The sequence below is a fragment of the Stegodyphus dumicola genome, chromosome 8, assembly GCF_044657685.1.
Source record: "Stegodyphus dumicola isolate Sdum_Otavi_A_Nest chromosome 8, ASM4465768v1".
Classification (NCBI taxonomy): Eukaryota; Metazoa; Arthropoda; class Arachnida; order Araneae; family Eresidae; genus Stegodyphus; species Stegodyphus dumicola.
In genome coordinates this window covers 120313777-120335520 of record NC_140775.1, presented here as the reverse complement: position 1 = coordinate 120335520, position 21744 = coordinate 120313777, and the positions used below count along the sequence as shown (strand labels likewise).

The 21744-nt window shown below is 30.8% G+C and overlaps 1 long non-coding RNA gene across 1 annotated transcript in view; it reads right to left on the bottom strand.

Moving 5' to 3' along the window:
- Positions 1 to 5687, bottom strand: part of LOC146995939 (uncharacterized) — a 65592-nt gene extending 59905 nt beyond the window's left edge. The window contains exon 1 of the long non-coding RNA XR_015042890.1: positions 5488 to 5687. This is a non-coding gene — a long non-coding RNA (uncharacterized LOC146995939). The remainder of the gene's footprint in view (positions 1 to 5487) is intronic.
- Positions 5688 to 21744: the final 16057 nt, after the last annotated feature.

Here is a 21744-nt window from a genome sequence, read left to right as displayed (position 1 = left end):
AAATGTGAGATCGCAAATTACTCGTACAAGTGCGTATAATCTGGAAATCGTTTTCTTACAGATCGCTAATTTGTAAATTTTGAATCCTGAGTTCGGCCCTAAAACATGAAGATACTGATTCAAAACACTTTTAATCGATTTGGGCCAAAGAAATCTGTCATGTTATATATCCAGTTCCATTGCATTCTCCTACTGCATTCGATTGCATAGCAGTCATTCCACACCGTTTAGTGTTGAATGACAGCTAGTTTTATAACTGAACCATTTTTCTCTGAAGAGGAGTCGACAGCTGGACCACTGTGATTGCAGCTCACTTAAGAGTCAATGTTAAAATGTTTCGTGATGCATGAACTGCAGTAACGTGGCATTTTAGATACTACAATTTTTATGCAGGCTGGGCCCCACCTCACGTGTGTCGCACAGTTACTTAGGTAACATTTCACGAATGAACGTCTTATAGGCCGACACTTCCCCTCTTCCCACCAGACCTCAACTTCTGTGACTTTTGGCTATGGGTTATCTCAAAAGCACTGTTTATGGTGATAATCTAAACAATTTGGCAGAAATAAAAAATGTGATACACTGACATATCCGTAACATTCCTCCTGATATGCTAAGAGCTGCTGTTGAGAATACAGTAACAAGATTTAACTTGCTTTCGGAAAATGCTGGACGCTACATTGAACATGCTTTGTAACACGTTTCGGAAACTATTAAACACATTTTAAACAGATGTTTTCATGTCTTATTTCATTTAACAATATTGTATACAGCGCTATTTTACCCTGACGGGGAGTTTTTAAACTCTATTTTTTTTCTCGCGGAAAATAAATTCCCATAAACTCCTTTACACGATTCCCAAGTTTAATAAAATTTGGTCCGGTAGTTTTCCTTTCATGACCATTTCAAACTGGAACTTTAATTTATTACTACCATGTAAATTAAACTTTAAAAGTTTGACAATTTTGTTCAAGTCCCAGCTTTTAAAAAAATATATATATAAATATAATCTTTTACATTAATCCTCTTAGAAAGAATGTTTTAAGAAGCTAATTTTTCTTTAGCGTTATAGATTGTATAAAAAACATGATCTTTAATATGATTTAGATTGTTTCAGCCGATATAAGAATCGAATCACTCGGTGGTACAGAATAAACCCTGCTGGACTGTTTTATTTCTTTGTCATTTATCAAAAATCTTTTAATTAAAATATTTATTCTTTGGACTTCGCTTTAAACTTTATTTATCGTTAAAATGACTAGAAAATGAAAAACTGTTTTCAGCTGAAACGCAATAATTGATATTTTAAAAAAATTGACAAGAATGCAAAATTTATGGAAGTCTAGCAATCGAAAAATCTTAATTTTCTTGTGTGAGCACTGAAAATAACTGTAGAAGGAAAGAAGAAAATTAGGGAGAAAGATAAGCAAAAATTTTCACGGAAATGTGGCTGTCAGACATACCAAGATGTTTCAAAAAGTTAGACGCTTTTGAATATACTTTCAGGATACTTCAAAGAATTTAGGTGTTCAAAGAGAAAACACTTGGTGTACACCAGCAAATACCATCAATTAAGCTTGTGTTAACAGAAAAGACAAAAACGATATGATTGCAGATTAAAGTGAAGAGCGACTGGTTTTAGACTATACGGTTGTATAAATTTAAATTACGTTATAAAACATCGTATCGTATCATAAATGGAGAATCCCATGATTTTCTCAGTCGAATTATTTGAAGAATCAGGAGTTTATCCAGTGATGTATGTGGATGTCACCTAAAGATGTTCTTTTCCCGTCCTGATGAAACAGCTTCCGAGCGGTAAAGTCGCTGGTATTTGATTCTTGGGATTTCAAAAATAAAATATTTGACTAAAATATGAATAACATTTTAAGAAACCAAATGTAGGATAAAATTGTGTAAAGCAATGGGCACAATGATAAAACTGTTTAAAGCAGTGTATGCAAGTCATCCTAAGTTAAAATGTCGGTTATACATCTCTCTTATTTATATATATCTTTTCTGAACAGAACATTGAAAGGCGTGTTAACTGTGCTTTACTGTATTTTCTCTTTTAATATATGCAGTTTTCAAACGCATCGTAGTCTGGGTTGCATTATTCCGAAAGAAACGCAATTCAAATAAATAAAATCAAATTCTGGAAAATTTATATTAATAAATATATTTAAAATGCTCAGTTCGAAGGAATAAATAGAAAATTTTAAAACAATTATCTGAAGAGACAATGCAACACAAACAATTAAAATAAAAGTATAAAAATTTAAAAATTACCTAAAATAATAACTATGACAAAAATATATATATATGTGGGATTTTAAATCCATAGTTTAATATTATTCCTCGCGCGCTGTCTAAATTTTAGCTGTTGACTGCACGAGTAAAATTGAAAGAACTCTCTCCACTTTGTTTTATGAGAGGAGATGTAAGATGATATAGATGTATTAATAGATGTAAGATGATATAGATATTGTATTAATAGATGCAAGATGATATAGATATTGTATTAATAGATGCAAGATGATATAGATATTGTATTAATAGATTTAAGTTGATATAGATATTGTATTAATAGAGGAACTATATCATAGATGTATTAATGTTTTATTAAATGTGTTTTGTGTGACTATGAAATGTGATTTCGAAACCAAAGAACCCACAAAATTGGTGTCAGAATCGGGATCAAATTACAAACAACAAATAGAGGCATATGAAGCAATATTGGATGAAAGAAGAAATACTTCTGTTAATAGTGAAATCGATGCATCAACTGCTCGAATTTTCAACGACTCTTCTTTTGCCGTTTTGGTGAAAATGTGCTTTAGCTCACTGCTTGGCGATTTTCAGTAGCGGCGATTTTGAAAAAATCGCCAGTAAACGTTGTATAAACAAAGTTGCGAACGCGGAGCTATGTGACGTTCATAAATGGGTGGGACTAAGATTGTGACGTCACAATGTATTCTCTACAGATGTAGAAATAAGTAAAGCAAATTATTCGTATTTCAAACTATTAAATACGGGAAGTGAATTGTAACAGTTATTAAAACTGTAAACAACGTCGCAGTCTCTCATACAGGGTGAATATGATTAAGCTTTAGTATTTATACAAATAAAAACAGATTTTTTTAAAATTTTAATTTCATATTGCGGAACATTTTAACTTTATCATCTTTACAAAATTACCTTATTGCTACGTAACGACACTATCTCTTACATACTAGTAAGTAAACAATCTTCATTATTTTCTAAAAATTTTTAATCTTTATATTAATAAAAAAGGGAAAATATTTATTATTGAATATCAACATCATACACAGCTTTCATCTCCATGTTTCTTAAATTCCTAAACCACATTCTATACTTTCGTATTATAATTCTACACATTAAGGTATCCGACCTCGTTCGGGTACCATTTTTTTAAAAATGGTTTTTATTTTAACTATAAACATATTAATTTGAAGATAAGCATATTAATTAATGAAAACAGCTTAAAACGTAAGGCTGAGTAGTTTTAATTTTGAAAAATAATGAAACAAAAGGATAATTTTTCCCTAAATTTTGCCTTTACGGCAACAACCACGGTGAAAACTTTATATATAAATATGCAGTTTTTTTAATTTGTATTTATATTTACACTTGTTTTGTATGCAATGAAGCAAAATAATTAAGAAATATTCATATATTCTTGAGATATGTCAAAATGTATAGTATTTACTGTATATTTTCCTATTATTGCATCCAAAATCTAAAAATAAAAAGTAACATATCAACTTCTAATTAATATTTTTAAAATCTTCTGCTTCAGAGCATACATCATATTACATGAAACATGCATAGAAAGCATCATTTAATTTTATCGATAAAATTTTAAGTTATGGCTGTTACTATTGGCAATAGTTACAGAAAAATCATTTTTCAGAAAACAAGTTTTAAGTTTTCATAAAACAATTTCTTAATGAAAGAAGCATCTCTGATCATTAAATTTCGCCTTCTTTGTAACTGACACCTTATTTTTTCTTCACACACTTTTTACTTTTTCTTTCGAACAAAGCGTAAATTTTTATTTAGGTTTTTGTAAAACTTGTGGAATGCCGCCAAGAGTCATGATTTTGCACTTTATCAAGTTTTCGAATTCCCTGCTCAGTGTAAAATTCAGGATACATACCTAACCTTGAAAATGCTTCAAGCAAACCTATAAGTCCATTAAATAACATTAAATAACACAACACTTATATTTGCTACAAACATTAATGTTCGCAAGTTTAATGAATGTTTCTTTCGGAACAATTAGCAATAAAATGTCATTAAAACGTTCCCTGATATTTTGAGTTTTGCCATGTATGCACTTTTTTTAATAACTCTTGTTTATGTAATCAACTCCATATATGTAGGTTTAATCAAAATATATGTTGATATACCAGAGGGTTTTGCCTGATTTTTTTTCTTCCTGATTTTTTCCTGATTTCTGCAATCGCACATTCCAACTCATTGATTGAGGAGAGCATTGCTTCGAAGAACTACAATGGAACAAGCAGCTAGTACAACCTGCTGCATCTCAATTAAGTTTCCACATTACTTCTAATTGCAATTCCTAATTCTGCAGTTTATCAATAAAAGAATCAGCCAGTTTACCTTTTCCTTTCAATTCAAGAGCGGAGTTTTTTACTTTTCGTAGTCTACTACCAACCCTTTTCTATATATGTCCAATGCATTCCAGTTTTTTGACCGAATCTTTACCATATATATACTTCACATTTAAAAACCACTTAGAATCCCCATCCTCATAATACTCCGTGTACTTCAGCTTTCGTAATGTAATAAGTCATTCAAAAAGCGCATAAGCACCAACTGCTTCCATACCCGAGGCTGCTTCTTTGTCATTTGCAGAACAATTATGTTACGCTTTACATATATCGTGCTAAAGATTGCATTCCATTCTGTTTATTTTGTTGCAAATGATGCAAAAATTTGACATAGCTTTCACATCAAGGACTTTGTTAACGCTAATCGACAAAGCAGCAACACATCCATTCAACGTCGAATACCCTCTGCGCCAAACTAAATACGAAATTAAGGGAAAAAACTATCGCCAGATTCTTAAAATGTATTACAAAATATCTAAACTTAGTACGAAGGTTTATAATTTACAAAATCTTGATAATAAATGAGGTTTCTTAATAGGTATATCTATTTAAACTCTCACTTCCGGCCCAGAATATTGGAACTTCCGGTTTATTCCGTTACAGAAAAATGCTTATAACTTCAGTTCTAATTAATATATCAGAACTTGTATTTGATAGCCAAAGATGTATTATTTAAGATAATGTAATAAAGTAAAAATCGAAATTTTGACCGAAAATCGTCTTTTGTACGAGGTCGGATACCTTAATAAATTTAAAAAATCTAATTTCTCACAATGAAAAAAAATATTAAAAATAAGCAATTTTAAAAAGAAAAAATATTTTCACTTACCCTTTTCAGGAAAATAAAAAGTCTTTTTGACAATGACGGCACGTTTCCTTTACATTTCCAATAAAGTAATAAATTTACATATACATTCACTCACCACTCTCAGCATCACAGATAAATCCATAGCAATTGTTTATTTAACGAAATATATGCAGAAAAATAGCAAAAACACACAGATAAAACCACTCGATTGAAAACTACCACATAAGAACATTTAAACGGCAAATGAATTAACTGCTCAAATTACGAAGTAAAAATTCCAAAAGAAATCGTCTGCTTGGAAATTCTTTTTAACTGCAAGTATAGTTTTGAAAGCATAAATTGTCGTCTGCTAACTGATAATTTGTCTTCGGACATTTGTGCTCTCTCCAAAGAAATTTATTTGTATCTAGTTATTAAAAAGCGCTGTGAAAGCCTTTTCGATATCTAAAGCTGCGATAGGTAATATTGTCAACGATAGGAAATTTAAAAAAAAAAAGACAACAAATATAATGAAATTAAAAAACAAAATAAAATCTGAAATTTAAGATTTTACATTACGCCCCAAAGGTGCATTTTTTTAACACTTTACGTGTTACCTTTATTAATTAAATATCATGTTCTTCGCACTTAAACCGTAAAATTCAGTTCAACAGCAATATCACAAAATAATTTTAAAATAAGCATATCTTTAGATTTTCCGATACACAGACTCGCGCGCTGGAGATAAAAATGTTTTTATCTGTAGAGCATTGTCATTGCTTGCTTTGAAATTCCTCAGTATGTTAATTAAAAATTCGTTAAAGTTTTACAAAATATGAAAACGATAATAAAACAAATTCCAAATTTCAAATTTGGGCTTCCAGATGCCGATATTTGCAGGAGGATGACGTTATTCTAAATTTGATGTTTCTAGGTACCGTTGTTTTATCAAAATGAGGGAAACATACATACATATATGAAGATTTTTAATCGTTTCATTCCTTTAAATATAACACAGGGCGATAATATTTGTTAGCCACAATTTGAAACATTGGCTACATTGGCTTTTCCCATGTACACATCGATCTATTTTCACTTAAAAAAAATCCCAGAATTGCACAAACTCGGCATTGCGCACCACATTGGCATTGCCCATGAGCACATCGATTTATTTTCACTTAAAAAAACATCCCAGAATTGCACAAACTCGGCATCGTGCACCACATTGGCTTTGCCCATGTGCACATCGATCTATTTTCACTTAAAAAAAATCCCAGAATTGCACAACCTCGGCATCGCGCACCACATTGGCTTTGCCCATGTGCACATCGATCTATTTTCACTTAAAAAAACATCCCAGAATTGCACAAACTCGGCATCGTGCACCACATTGGCTTTGCCCATGTGCACATCGATCTATTTTCACTTAAAAAAAATCCCAGAATTGCACAACCTCGGCATCGCGCACCACATTGGCTTTGCCCATGTGCACATCGATCTATTTTCACTTAAAAAAACATCTCAGAATTGCACAAACTCGGCATCGCTCACCACATTAGCTTTGCGCATGTGCACATCGATCTATTTTCACTTAAAAAATATCCCAGAATTGCACAAACTCGGCATCGCGCACAACCTCGGCATTGCGCACCACTTTGGCTTTGCCCATGTGCACATCGATCTATTTTCACTTAAAAAAATCCCAGAATTGCACAAACTCGGCATCGCGCACAACCTCGGCATTGCGCACCACATTGGCATCGCCCATGAGCACATCGATTTATTTTCACTTAAAAAAAATCCCAGAATTGCACAAACTCGGCATCGTGCACCACATTGGCTTTGCCCATGTGCACATCGATCTATTTTCACTTAAAAAAAATCCCAGAATTGCACAAACTCGGCATCGCGCACCACATCGGCTTTGCCCATGTGCACATCGATCTATTTTCACTTAAAAAAACATCCCAGAATTGCACAAACTCGGCATCGCTCACCACATTAGCTTTGCGCATGTGCACATCGATCTATTTTCACTTAAAAATATCCCAGAATTGCACAAACTCGGCATCGCGCACAACCTCGGCATTGCGCACCACTTTGGATTTGCCCATGTGCACATCGATCTATTTTCACTTAAAAAAATCCCAGAATTGCACAAACTCGGCATCGCGCACAACCTCGGCATTGCGCACCACTTTGGCTTTGCCCATGTGCACATCGATCTATTTTCACTTAAAAAACATCCCAGAATTGCACAAACTCGGCATCGCGCACCACATTAGCTTTGCCCATGTGCACATCGATCTATTTTCACTTAAAAATATCCCAGAATTGCACAAACTCGGCATCGCGCACAACCTCGGCATTGCGCACCACTTTGGCTTTGCCCATGTGCACATCGATCTATTTTCACTTAAAAAAACATCCCAGAATTGCACAAATTCGACATCGCGCACAACCTCGGCATTGCGCACAACATTGGCTTTGCCCATGTGCAAATCGATCTATTTTCACTTAAAAAACATCCCAGAATTGCACAAACTCGGCATTGCGCACCACATTGGCTTTGCCCATGTGCACATCGATCTATTTTCACTTAAAAAAAAAAAAATCCCAGAATTGCACAAACTCGCATCGCGCACAACGTCAACATTGCGCACTGCATTCGCTTTGCCCATGTACATATCGATCTATTTTCATTAAGAAAAAAAAAAAAAAAAAAATCAGAGAATTGCACAATGTTAGCTTTTCCAATCCTCTAGGATTGAGCCAAAAAGAAATACAAAATATTAAAATAAGCAACTTTAAAACGAACCATACAAGAAAAATTTGTGCACTTACCCTTTTCAAGAAAAATGTAAAGTCTTTTTGAGGGGTTTTATATGTGAATTTATTTCAGGGGGAAACCCTTTTGGATCCCTCATCTTTAAATAAATTTACAAACGTTTATACGCCGTTTCTGTAATATATGCAGAAAATAGGCTAAAACCCACAGGGGGGAAAAACACTCGATTAAAAAAAAGAAACCACATAAGAACATTCAAACCGCAACAGAATTAACAAGTAAAATAAATAAATAAATAAATAAAATAAAAATAATGAAAGCTTTTAGATTTTACATTACGGGCGTTTTTTTTAACGTTTTGTATGTTACATTTCTTTATCATATAATGTTCTTTACACTTAAACCATAAAATTCAGTTCAACAGCAATATCGCAAAATAATTTTAAAATAAGCATATCTTTAGAATTTCTGATACACAGTTTTGCGCTCTGCACGTAAAAATGTTTTTTTTTTTTTTTTTTTTTTTTCCCGTACTGTGTTGCAGTTGCTCGCTTTGAAATCTTTGAGTTTGCTAATAAAAATTTCGTTCAAGTTTTACAAAATATCAATCAGATAATAATAAAAAAATTAAGTTTGGGCTTCCAGATGCCCATATTAGGTTGTAAACGTATGTTATTCAAAATTTGATGGCTCTAGGTACCGTTGTTTTATCACAATGCGAGAAACATTTATGCAGATTTTTCAGTATTTAATTTCTTTAAATATAACACAGGGCGATAACATTTAGTGGCAACAGAATAACAACACAGCTTCAAAACATCGGGTTAGCCATGTTGGTGCGTTTATTGTCCATTGAAAAACAATCGCCAAGCAGTGGGCTAAACCGCATTTTAACCGCTGTTTTTGATGAAGATCATGAGCTAAAACAAAATATTAGTAAGTCATCAGTTCAATTTCCGTTTTCACAGATTTCAAGTATGTATATACATTTTTATGATATTGAAGGCTTGATTTCTAAATTTGATGGTAATCCGTAAAATTCGATTGACAAATTCATTGAAAACTTTGAGGATGTATCTAATTTCTTAAAACTAAATGAATTACAGAAATTGATATTCGCCCAAATATCTTTAACTGGTAAAGCAAAATTATTTATTGAAAGCGAAACGAAAATTAATTCGTGGAATGCACTCAAAGCTTTATTAGTAAATGAATATGGTGTTCAGTATAACTCTGCTCACTTACATGAATTATTATCGAAACGTAAAATGCAGGAAAAAGAATCCCTATATGAATATTTTTTGGTAATTAAAAATATGTGTTCTAAAGGTAATATTGAAAACGCCGCTTTATTTGAATATGTTATTAATGGTATAAACGATTTTGCATTTAATAAAGCTATTCTTTATGGTTGTGAAAATTGGCAGAAATTTCAAGAAAAACTTAAAATATATGAAAAAATTAAATTTGCTAATGATAAAAACAAATCCGTTAAGCCTAATTCTAAAACCAGACGCGACTATTTTGAAAGTAAATTAAAAACAAATATCCGTTGCTATAACTTCGGAAATCTTGGTCACGTGGAGAGTTTTTGCAAAAATAAGAGCAAGGGAAAAAATGCTTTCGTTGTAATTTATTTGGTCACGTAGCCGCAGAATGTATAAAAAATAAAACGAATACAAAAGCTCTTGCCATAGTGAATCATGTATTTGTAAAGAAGCAGTTAAATGATATGCATAAAACGGTATCAATAGATAATATAGAAGTAAAAGCTCTCATTGATACAGGAAGTAATATAAATATAGTATCGGAAAATATTTATAAAATAATTGGTTCACCTAATATTAATTCTTTCAGTTTCATTCTAGTAGTCTTTGGTAACAATAAAGTAAAACCTATTGGTTATTTTAAAGATTCCTTACGAATTGATGACAGCGGAATTAAATAAAATATTTATATTGTGCCTGAAGGAACAATGAAAGAAAATGCTGTTATTGGAAATGAATTGCTTTCGCAAATGGAAATTATTATAAACAAGAGCGGGATATCTATGAAAGTAATAGAAGATGAAACTGAATCGAATTTAATGTATATAAGTGTTGATAAAAAAAAATGAGTTAGCCAATTGTTCGGATATGAATAAAGCGCATAGCTCTGAATCAAAACACTCAATTGAAAGTCATATTTCTAATAGAACTGATAACCCTATAGAAGAAACAGATGCTGTTGAAGATGAATTAAAAAAAGAGGAATCTCAGGAAGAAAAACGGGATGTTAAAAGTGGGAAAGGAAAATTACAAAGTGTAGAGGAACAGAAGAATTCCATTCCTAAAGGAAGAAGAAAAAATCCACATAAGAAAATTCAGGAAATCAAAGACAGTAATGGAAAAATTAATGATTCCGAAAAACCCACTTCAGACCCAAGAAGTTCTAGAAAAAGAAAGAATTCAAAATCTGAGAAATTGGCTGAAGATAATAATAGTGAAACAGAAATATCAACAGCAAAAAAGAGTAAGCAGCAAGAGAGACTTCCAGCTGAAGAACTGGATCCTGGTATGTCTGAAAAACTTAAGAGAAGACAAGCCAAAGGAAAATCTACTAATACCGAAATGCATGTTATTTTAAAAGATGACCAACCTATTTCTTTGAGACCTAGACGTTTACCAATTACAGGTGAAGAACAATTAAAACAAGAAAAATCTATTTTACAAATGGATTTGGAGGCTCCTGAACAACAAGTTAGATCTTTGGAAAAAAAAGTTTCTGTATCAGAACAGACTACAGAAACGTTACAGAAGCAACTATCAGAAGCAAAGAATGGAGTAGAAGCTGCAAATTTTCAGATGAGAACCGAAGATAAAATCCTATCTAAGAAAGAAAAAGAAGTTCAACATGTTAATTGCATGTTAATTGTTATCAATTGCACAAGATATTTGTCAGAATATAATTTTAGTGATAGCAGTTTAATCAGTCTGCATTAAAATTCCGGTGATAATCAGTGACATACAGATTTAGGTTACTTAGGTTAAAAATGCGTAATAATTTAAAATTTAACCGGGTAAATTTTAAAACCAATTTATTTGAAAACTAGCAGCTTCGCTGCGAGCCTTCGTCTGGCTTTTAAATGTACCGGGAAAATGGCTGAAGGGAACACCAAACGTTAAATTTAAAAACTGCATAGAATTTTACTCTGCAGAAAAACTTCATAAAAAAGTTATCACGTATAACAAAATTACAATGAAATAAGCAATATCCCTTAATGCAAATATTAATTATCCTAATAAATAAATTAACCAACTTCCCTTTGCAAAATCTTAAGAACTCAAATGGTATAAAGGAGGTTAAGAACTTTGTTTCCTAAAAAAAATCACTCAAAACATTTAAATATCTCAAAAACAGTGAAATGAGCAATAAATAACATAAAAGAATAGAAAAACCAAAAATTCTGAAAAGCAAAGTATAATTAATGATATTTTATCTTATATTTTTTCAAGAGAAAAATATTAGGTGCTACTTTGGTACACGGTTGCACGGATTTTTGTCGATTTACATTGGCGCAATTGTTGGCGCGGTTTTTATAGTCATCAGCCATCTTGAAAAATGCTCTTTTTACGTATTTTACGCATGTAGTAAAGCATTAGAAACTTTAAAAAAATAAATATCGTTAAAAATAATGGATTAATTTTTTGTTGAAAACGTTGATTTTTAAGATGGCTGATAAGTGTAAATAAATATATTTACTAAGAGTATAAAATGCTAAAGTAAGGTTAAATTATTACTTTCATATAATAGAATAAAAACACCGCTATAAAAACATTGCTCTAACATTTAATTGGATTAAAATATTACTTAAATTGAATATCGAATTAAAAACACCATACCAACGTTTAAAAGAATTAAAATATTACTCAAATACTTTAAAATAAGTTTTATAAGATTTAATTATTTAACATTAAAACATATGTGGCAATAAATATCTCAGGAATTTTTGAAAACATTGTATTAATTAATTTTAATAAAAGTTGAAGTATACAATTATAAAGTAAAGGAAAATTATGTACTTAGATTTTTTTAAAGTATTTTACCTGTCGTATATTGATAAGTCCCAGAAAAAAAATGATCTTCATCTGTGATCCACATCTCTCGCACTTCATTGGAGTAGCAATTAGAGAGGTTTTCTCCAAAAATTTAAAATAAATTTCCTCTGACGCTATTAACAATTTATAAATAAATCTTTGATAAGGAAAGCCAGATTGGCCAAAATAAGGTTTCAAAGGGCAATTTTTTTTATTCTGATACCAATAATTCTTGGTAATTACCAATAAAAACATTCATCTTCGAAACGGATGTATCCATTTCATTTGAAATCTGAGGAATTCGAAGAGATGAATAATAAAATTTTAAAATGGCGCGGTAATGCACAAATATTCAGTAACCAATCATGGAGCTGATTACATCATGCATAGAATTAAAATTATTTAAATAATCATTCATAATAAAATCATTTTTAAAACAAATGCAAAATTAAATTGTATTTTAATATTTAACAACCATAAATAATGTTTAAAACATTAGAAAAAATTTATAGATATTAATAAAACCAATTACTTTTTAAGTAAGTTGACGTCATTGATTACATCATATACAACATAAAATTATATAAAATATTACAAACAACAAAATTTTTATTTCAAATAAAATGCAAAATTAAATTGATTTTTAATATTTAGAAGCCATAAATGATAATTAAAACACGGAATTTATGCATAATAAAACGCAATATATTTTAAATAAAATGACAACAAAGTATCGGTTACCATAAATAACTTATCCAGCAATGGGTTTACTATAAGTCGTATTATTCGCCAAAAGAAAAATCGCCAAAATCCGTGCAACCGTCTACCAAAGTAGCACCAAAAATTACAATGAAATAAGCTATATCCCTTAATGCAAATATAAATTATCCTAAAAAAAAAAAAAAAAAAAAAAAAATTAACCCGACTTTCCGTTGAAGAAAAGAAAAAACATGAAAAACTTTTCAATATTTTACAAACAGTGAAATAAGCAAAAAATAACATGAAAGAAACTCAAAAAAAAAAAAAAAAAAAAAAAAAAAAATCCGCACACTCTGCAGAACAACTTTATAAAAAACATCAATAAAAATGTATTATATATATAAAAAATTACAATGAAATATTTCAAGCTCTTAAAAACAGTGACATAAGAAATACGATGAAAAATTGTTGCCAAACCCATATTTCTAAAAGAATGAAACTATTCAAAATGATGCGATTTCATCAAAAATCTATCAACAACAATAAGACAGAAAAATTGTTGTCAAAATCACATTTTTAAAGATGTGAGATGTGAGAAGGGTATTCGGAAGCTTCATTTAAAATTTTTTTTAAAAATATAAAATATTATCATTTTCCCAAAATTCTTTTTGTAAAAGCAGTCGCAAGGTGAAAGTTTAACGTGTCCAAAAATCAAAGAAAAATAAACTGTACATTTTTAAACTTAAACTTTTTTAGAAAAAAATCCCGTTGAAAAGGTGTTAAGCTCACTTTGTTAAATAAATTCGTATTTAATCGATTAATTGAAACACGAAATTTATTTTAAGTTCGTAAAATAGCTAAGTGCCTACATTTCATGACGATGTGCAAATGGAGTGCGTAGAGTAAAATCTCGCTTTTCTATAGCCTATTATGTCTCAAAATGACGCGATTTCGTCACAAAACATAAAATAAAAAAAAAATAAAAAATTCGAATTCGAATTTCGAAAAAAATCGCTTCGAGGTGCAGTTCTCATCTTTTCAAAAGTATCAACGCTTTAAAACTTTTCCTAAAATGACCTTTATTTGATAAAGTACGAATGCAGCGTTCCAGAGACACGCTTTTCGAAAAAACGAGATTGCTACATTATGAACAAAGTGATTTATATTGCTGATAAAATTACTAATCTCTTTTAAGAAGTAGAATATTTATTTATACTTACATCTTACTCGTTAGGTTGTTAATAAGCTGTAATCCGCAGAAATCAAATACTTTGGTCTGAAGCTAAAATTTTTATTATTTACTTAAATAATTCGTCAAACATTTAGCTTAATCTATTTTTTGCAAATTATAAGTTATAGCTTGTAAGGTTTCTTTCAGATAACTCGTTGTTTGTATAATAACGTTTTCCTGCAAACATCTATTTCTTCAGTCAGCCTCCACAAGAAGGAAAATTAGACGCAGTTAGAATGGCAAATGAATACTTTAGATACACAGGAAGCTTTGAATGTGCATCAAAAAAGCGGTTTATATCATGATTCGAACATAATGAAATGAGTTTGATGAGTCATTTTTTGTATTTGTTAACTCTTAAGCCTATAAATTACGAATAGTTGGATCCCGGCTCGTAAGTAAGGTTTAGTTTAATAGTTAGTAGCGTTTAACCACATAAGGTACATAAAAGTTCAAAAATTAAATTCCTGAAATTATGTTCTATTTATTTATTTTTAACAAGCTAAACATTCGACTAATTTTCCCCTCGGCATGAAATATCTAAGCCTCAGCTTACAAAATATTTTTCTAAAATTTGTTCCAAAATTAAGTACATTCTTTCGTATAACGCATTTGCTAGATTTGAAGCAAATTTATTTACCATGTATTTTTAGCATAGTACACTGAAAAATATAAATCTGAAAAACTGAGAAATGTTGGATACTGTTACGAAATGGCAGATTTATTAAGTTCTGAAGAAAGACGTATTTACATTGAAAAAAACCGTAAGTTATGTTTCCTAATGGTCCCGCTCCTCAGTATTTAATCTTGGTGATGAACATGTTCAAAACTTCTTACTCCGTATTTTATTATAAACATATATAACAATACTTGAAAATCAAAACGCTAAGTATCCATTATTCCCTGCTTTTACGTAAAAATCTACCTTTGTAAATGGGAAAACAGAACGTTTTATCCAAAGATCAACATTCTATCTTCAGAGCGAATGATAGCCTTGTATAACAACTCAACCCTTCTTTTTCTTTTGCATACCCTCCCCATCAGAAGTACAAAAACCAATGCCAGAGAACGAGACGTGTAACGCGACCATTAATCTACAACGCTATCATTTTTCAGCGAGATTTTTCTTCTCATTTCAAACGCTTATTTTTCCTTTCTCTCCTCCTCTCTTTCTGTTGGGTATCAATAGAGAAAGCTTGCCGAGATAAATTGAATTCGTTACAATGAGCTGCACCGAGAAAAATGAATGAACAAAGTTAGATTCGATGGCAGAATTCAAACTCGGGACAAAGTAATTTCTATTTTTTTAAAGAAATCTGGAAAACGTTCCCAGTGTGATGTGAAGAATGGCTTGCCTAAATATTGCGACGTCCTACTCGGTCGGACGCGCACGTCGTGTTCTTGCAGGAAAGGGAAAATTGAACAAAGCGTCCGGAACGAATATTTTTATTCACATACTGTTTCTGCTTTTGTTATTTATTATCATTTTTTTTTTACTTACATTTGGCAGAATGCACACAGGAAACACTTTATTGGTTTTACATTATTTCCACTAAATTAGTAATGGCTAAATAATTTTTGTGAATGAATTATTCTTCGGCATAATAATATAAATATATGCCTTAACACAGATTGAAATAAATTCTCTTATTCTTATGGTTGAAAGCTCAGAAATTCGTATCAGATGTCATTACACAAGGTGTTTCAAAATGACTAAAAATATCTTTAAAGACTGCGCATATACCTAACGTTCAAATATAGAAATGAATGAGAAAAAACTAGGCTTTCATGGTTAACATCTCTGAAAGAAAATAATACGACACTTAAAAATGTTAATGCAAGCTCTGTGCGAAAGCATTGAGAATATGAAAAAGTGCTTCTCGTAACTGAATTTGTCATAGAAAAAAAGTTATTTTAATGCTATGAAAATCACAGGAAAAATTATTAATTAAATTTTTGTAGCTGCAGGTATTAAAGCTTATGTTTAATAAATATTTTTATACAATTTTAGAAGAAATACATAAGAGTTAATTTTAATTTTACAACTACTAAAATGTATAAATTCGAAATTTTTCCTGACATGACATTATATGCAGCCCTCGTAAATGGCAGCTTATACATTTTCATCGCATAAGCCATATAATTTTGATAAACATTTTAGTTTCAAATTTACATGTGTTCCAACTGCGTTTTCATCATATTTAGTAAGGTAAGATATTGCAATTTTTATTTCCATATACAAATAAAAATTTTATATATTTTTACTAAAGGTGGTCATATAAAAAAACGCTCCTCAGTTCGAAATGTCCGAGAAAAATTCATGTCACGTGTATGAAACTTTACAATACATAATGTTAGCTATTTAAGAGCTTTTAGCATACTGCTTGTAAAAATATTTTTAATATAAAAGTATCCAAAACAACTTTGTTAGTGTTGGAACAGCATGAAAGCTGGGCCAAAGGAGTTCAAACATATTTTGACCAACTGGCGTGGTATCGCATTTTGAGCAAAGGTGTTACAGCGAAGGTGCTTTGGTATTTTGGTCAGATAGATAGTTCGGCCATTCTTTAACCAACTTACTTGCGATATCACTTATCCTTTGACTGCTTGTTTCTCTGTTGATAGTACAGCTTAATGCGTTCTATATTTCCTAAGTGTAAATGTTTCTAAGTATTCATAGTAATACTTGTATATTATTCTATGTTCCATATTTTCTATTGTACTATATTATTCTATGTTCCATATTATTATATGTGTATATTCTATGTGCTCTACATTATTCTAGGTGTACTATATTATTCTATGTTCTATATTAGTCTAAGTTCATTCTATCTGACCTGATCAGCAGCCTTTAACAGACTCTAAAAGTGGCATTTTAATAGCACTTCCAGGAATATCAAGAGTGCCGCATCAAATATTATGTATTTTCATGATTTAAACAGTGACTAGGCAATACGTTTTTACATTTCTACTAAATCTGCCTTAGAAGTATTTTCTATGAAAGATTTCAAGATGGGAATAATCGTAATCTGCAAGCATACTTCATTTTTTATTTATAAAACTGAAGCCGTATGACTTAAAAACTATTCAAAAGACATTTAGTTTCGTAATATTTTGCACTTTTCTGCACGTTACACATGCATACACATGTAGCTAACAATGGTGAAAAATGCTGTAGGCTGTATTAATTACTCTTTCTGTTTTTCAACATTTCATTACTACTACGATTTCTGATAATAAGATCCTTGTTTAATTTTTCTCGGAAGATTACTAACATTATTTTTGATATTACGGTCACCTCTGTTCCTCTGTACGGTCAAGAAATCAACATAATTTTGTTAATTACAATAATCTTATGAGGTCAAGATAAAATATACAATAATAATGTCTTACTACAACTCTCCTTTCTTCCTTAATTTTAGAAATATTGCGACTGGCAAGAAAAACTTAGTAATAATTTTGAGTAATACTATTTTTAGCACACAAATCCTTATAGTTGCGCCAAAATACAGAAATACATAGAAAACATTCATTTTTGAAATATCAGTACAAACATACTACATGTAGATTTATCTGAACGGGGACAACTATGAACTTTCTTATTCATTTTTATAGTGATTCTTGTATTTCCATTCGAAAACATAGTTCCTATTTCCTGTTTTTATTATTCGAAAGTTTTTGCATGTTTGTAGAAAATGAAATGGTTAATATCCTGTTCCCGGAATATTCGATTACTTGAAGCTTCTTTCAGCATTTCGCTATTACTTTGAAAATTTGAAACTTAGAAATAAGAGATAGGAGACGTAAATGTAAATGTGCTTGTTTTTATTATTTGTATTTTAATGTTTTATACAGATTCACATACATTAAATTTAAATTTTGATTGAATAACATATTTTGAATTGTTTAGTAAGTATTACATTGTGCTTCAAAATTATTTTATGTATTTTCAGAAAATACCTTTATCAGCTAAATCTTATTTTCAATATCCACACAGAACTATGCTTGCTACATAAGAAAATATTCATATACTAAACATCTTTACAATAGCTGTATAATTGAAGAAACATACAGAAATATATATATTCTAAGAACATTTCTTCAGAAATGTTATAGAAAATATATGGTTAAGGGTTTTGTATTTAGTTTGCTATTTTTAGTAGAACTGTAATAAAAATTGTTTCATTTTCCCGTGGAATGTTCATCTGACGAGTTTTAAAAGAAAGCTCCGCCGAAAGTTAAAAATACAGGAGCATGCGCATTTAACAAATGGATATCTCGTAACTGCTTTTGTTTTCCAGAAACCTCGAGAAAATACCTGAATGTTTTCGTGCACGATTAAAAATCTTTAAAAACACCAGAGGAAATCATCTTAGTTCAGTTTTATACTAAGTTTTTGTTGATTGCAGCGAATTCGCGGTGAGATCGGATTAGTTTTCTCTGTACTTTGGATTCCTTTCTGTTTAACGTTCTAATAGTGCGTTTTCTTATATTTTAACGTTAAGTAAAACGTTTTCTTACTTAACGTTAAAATATAACTACTGTGTGATGTTGTGATATTGTACGAATATCTGTGAGGAAAAATTCAGCATTTTGTTTTATTTCTTGTAATAAGAATAAATTTTGTTAACTTTTTATTGGACTTGTGCATTCAATCTATTACGAATCCGTACGTACGCAACAATATATTAAATATATGATATGTCACTATACGATAGGGACATAGAAATACATAAAATTAGATATGTTGATCGATATGGATAACGTATCGGCATATCTAAATTTATTACTTTTGCATCGGTTAATGTTGTGATGTGCCCGTTTCGTACGTTTTGTATGAATACATTCAGTCTCAAAATTTTTCCGATTCGAACAAGTGTTACATCTTTAATCTCGCGGGAGATAAAGGGAAGCAAAATCAAAAATAAGTCAACAAAATATAAACCAAATAAGCAAGTAAATATTTGATAAAATGGAAAGGATAATTCGGCAAAGATGTAAAATCAGTGTAATATCCTTAATATTCTTCAGTATTTTAAAGTAAAAAAACCACTTCCAAACAGCCGTAAAGGCAGACAGATTATTAAACGCCTCATCTATCTTCCTTCAGTCTAAAGGGATCACAACTCAAACGTAAAGTTTATTAAAAATGCTTTTTAATAACATGTTATCTTAACGGTTGAACAAACTGAAAATTATAACAGGAACAAAATTTCGCTGCTTGCTGAGAGTTTACAACATGTATTTGAACTGGAACTCGAAATGCAAATTTTCCAAGCATTTTAATCCTTGGTAGGGCTGTTATGTGCTTGCGAAGCAAATGCAGCTTTGCCGAAGCTAAAGCAGATTAATTAAGCGAAGCAGAGTGGCGGGAAATTTTTTACTATCCAAAACTGTCTCTGACTCAAGAACCCTGAGCATAAGCATTATACTTTGCACAAGCATTTTACCCTGTGCATTATATAGTGTGGCCCAGAAGTCACTTTACATTTTGAAAATTAAATAACTTTTTTTCTATTAATATATTTCTTTTTCTCTTTTCAGAATTAAAAAATATAATCCCTGGAAATTTTTGGCATGGATAAGTTTACAACAGAACAACGAGTGAAGATAATTGAATTTTACTTTGAAAATGGACGGTCAATTGTTGCAACGCAAAGATATGCGCCATTTTAATGTTCGACATCCCCCTAGTAGGCCTGCAATAAGGAACTTAGTGACGCGTTTTCAAGGTTCAATTAGTGCAATCTTTAAAACCAGCAGACTTTCAGAAACGAGTAAATTATGCTGTCAGGTTTCAGAGAACTGCAAGAAATGACAATGAGTTTATTCACAAGTTGATCATGGGAGATGAAGCTCATTTCCATTTGAATGGACATGTGAATAAGCAAAAAATAATAAAGAATTAATTAAATACAGTCATTTAAGAAAACGTTATTTAATTTTCAAAATGTAAAGTGACTTCTGGGCCACCCTTTACTTTTGACTAATTTATCTTTCGGGGATGGCAGGTGACAGTTGCAGAAGTTAAATCAAAATAATAAGATAACTTTGTTAAATAATAGAAAATCTTCTACACTGAGTATTTGTTCTAAGTATTACTGAGTATTTGTTTCTAATACTATTTTCCAACTTTGCGAAAAATATAAAAACGCTGAATATTTGAAATAATAAAAGCTGAAACTCTAATATTATACAACAAAATAGTAAAACTGAAATGATATAGGTTTTCCATATATTTTCTTTTTCGAATTCCATACGATAGGCAGAATTGCAAAAGGATAATCTCTTTTATTAATGAAGTAGTCGGTATAGATACTGAATGTTTTAATCACTGAATTGGTAAGATATTCAAATATATAAGCAGCCGTTCTTATATAGATTTATATGTATATATATATATATATATATAAACATCTTTTACTTAAGCAGCAGTGTAAAATTGCTCTTATGGAAATGAAACAATTTGGAATTGCTTTTAAATTTGACCCTGTGTATTCGTGAGTTGAAGTAAAATTTGAAAACACTCCACCGATTCACAAAAGGAACATAAATCTTCAATAGTTTCGAATTTCCTCTTATTTCCGATGTTTAAGCAGTCAAGGGTCTACGAGGCTTATTCTGCTCTTTAAAGTTGGGAATGGCAACCACGAATCACGATCATAGAGTTTTTACTCAACTAGAACTCGGTACTCTTGGGATTTGTGCTGAAAATGGGGACCGAGACTGGTTGTGGAGGAGGAAGGGAGAGTCTACTGATGGAGCGGGAGCAAAATCTTCCGTCTCCCTTCAGAGGATTACAGAACGAACTTCTTTCCGATCATTGGATGTTCTTGTTATGGAGAATCTGTTTAAAAGCATAAAATTTCTGACAACTGCTTACAGTTTGGCTAGTTTCGAAGAAACTTTCTTTGTTAGTAGTATAAAGATACTTCCTGTCTTTCCTTCTTTTTGAGAAAGTAAAGGCTGCATCTTTAAAAACAAATTTGATGTAAAATATTTATGAGAAGAGCATAAAGCTTTGTTTACTTCATTTTTATTCGGAGTGGAACATTTTCGTTATTCAGTAATATTAATGTTTAATCTTTCGCCTGATGTCATTTATTCATATCTTTCAATAAAGTTCTGACTTTATGGTACAGTAGGTGTTATATAGTGAACGTTATTGCTACGAGATCCTTTTAGGATTTCAAATAGGAACTTAGCTAAATGCACTAAATGGTACTATTAACTAAATGCATTCTTAGTTTATAACAGAGTATTTTTGAATTAATTGTACCCTAAATATACATTAATATTCTCTCTCTGGATAATTTACCAATTATATGGCAAACTATCAGACTTAAAAAAGGACACAATGTTTCACAATATTAAGTTAGTTACGTGTTTAACGACTGATCATACTTGTACTTCAGCCTTAGAAAAAGTTTCGATATTTATGAAGTTGTAATGCATAATCTTATCATAATGTAATCACGCAGCATCAAAGACTGGATAACACCTTA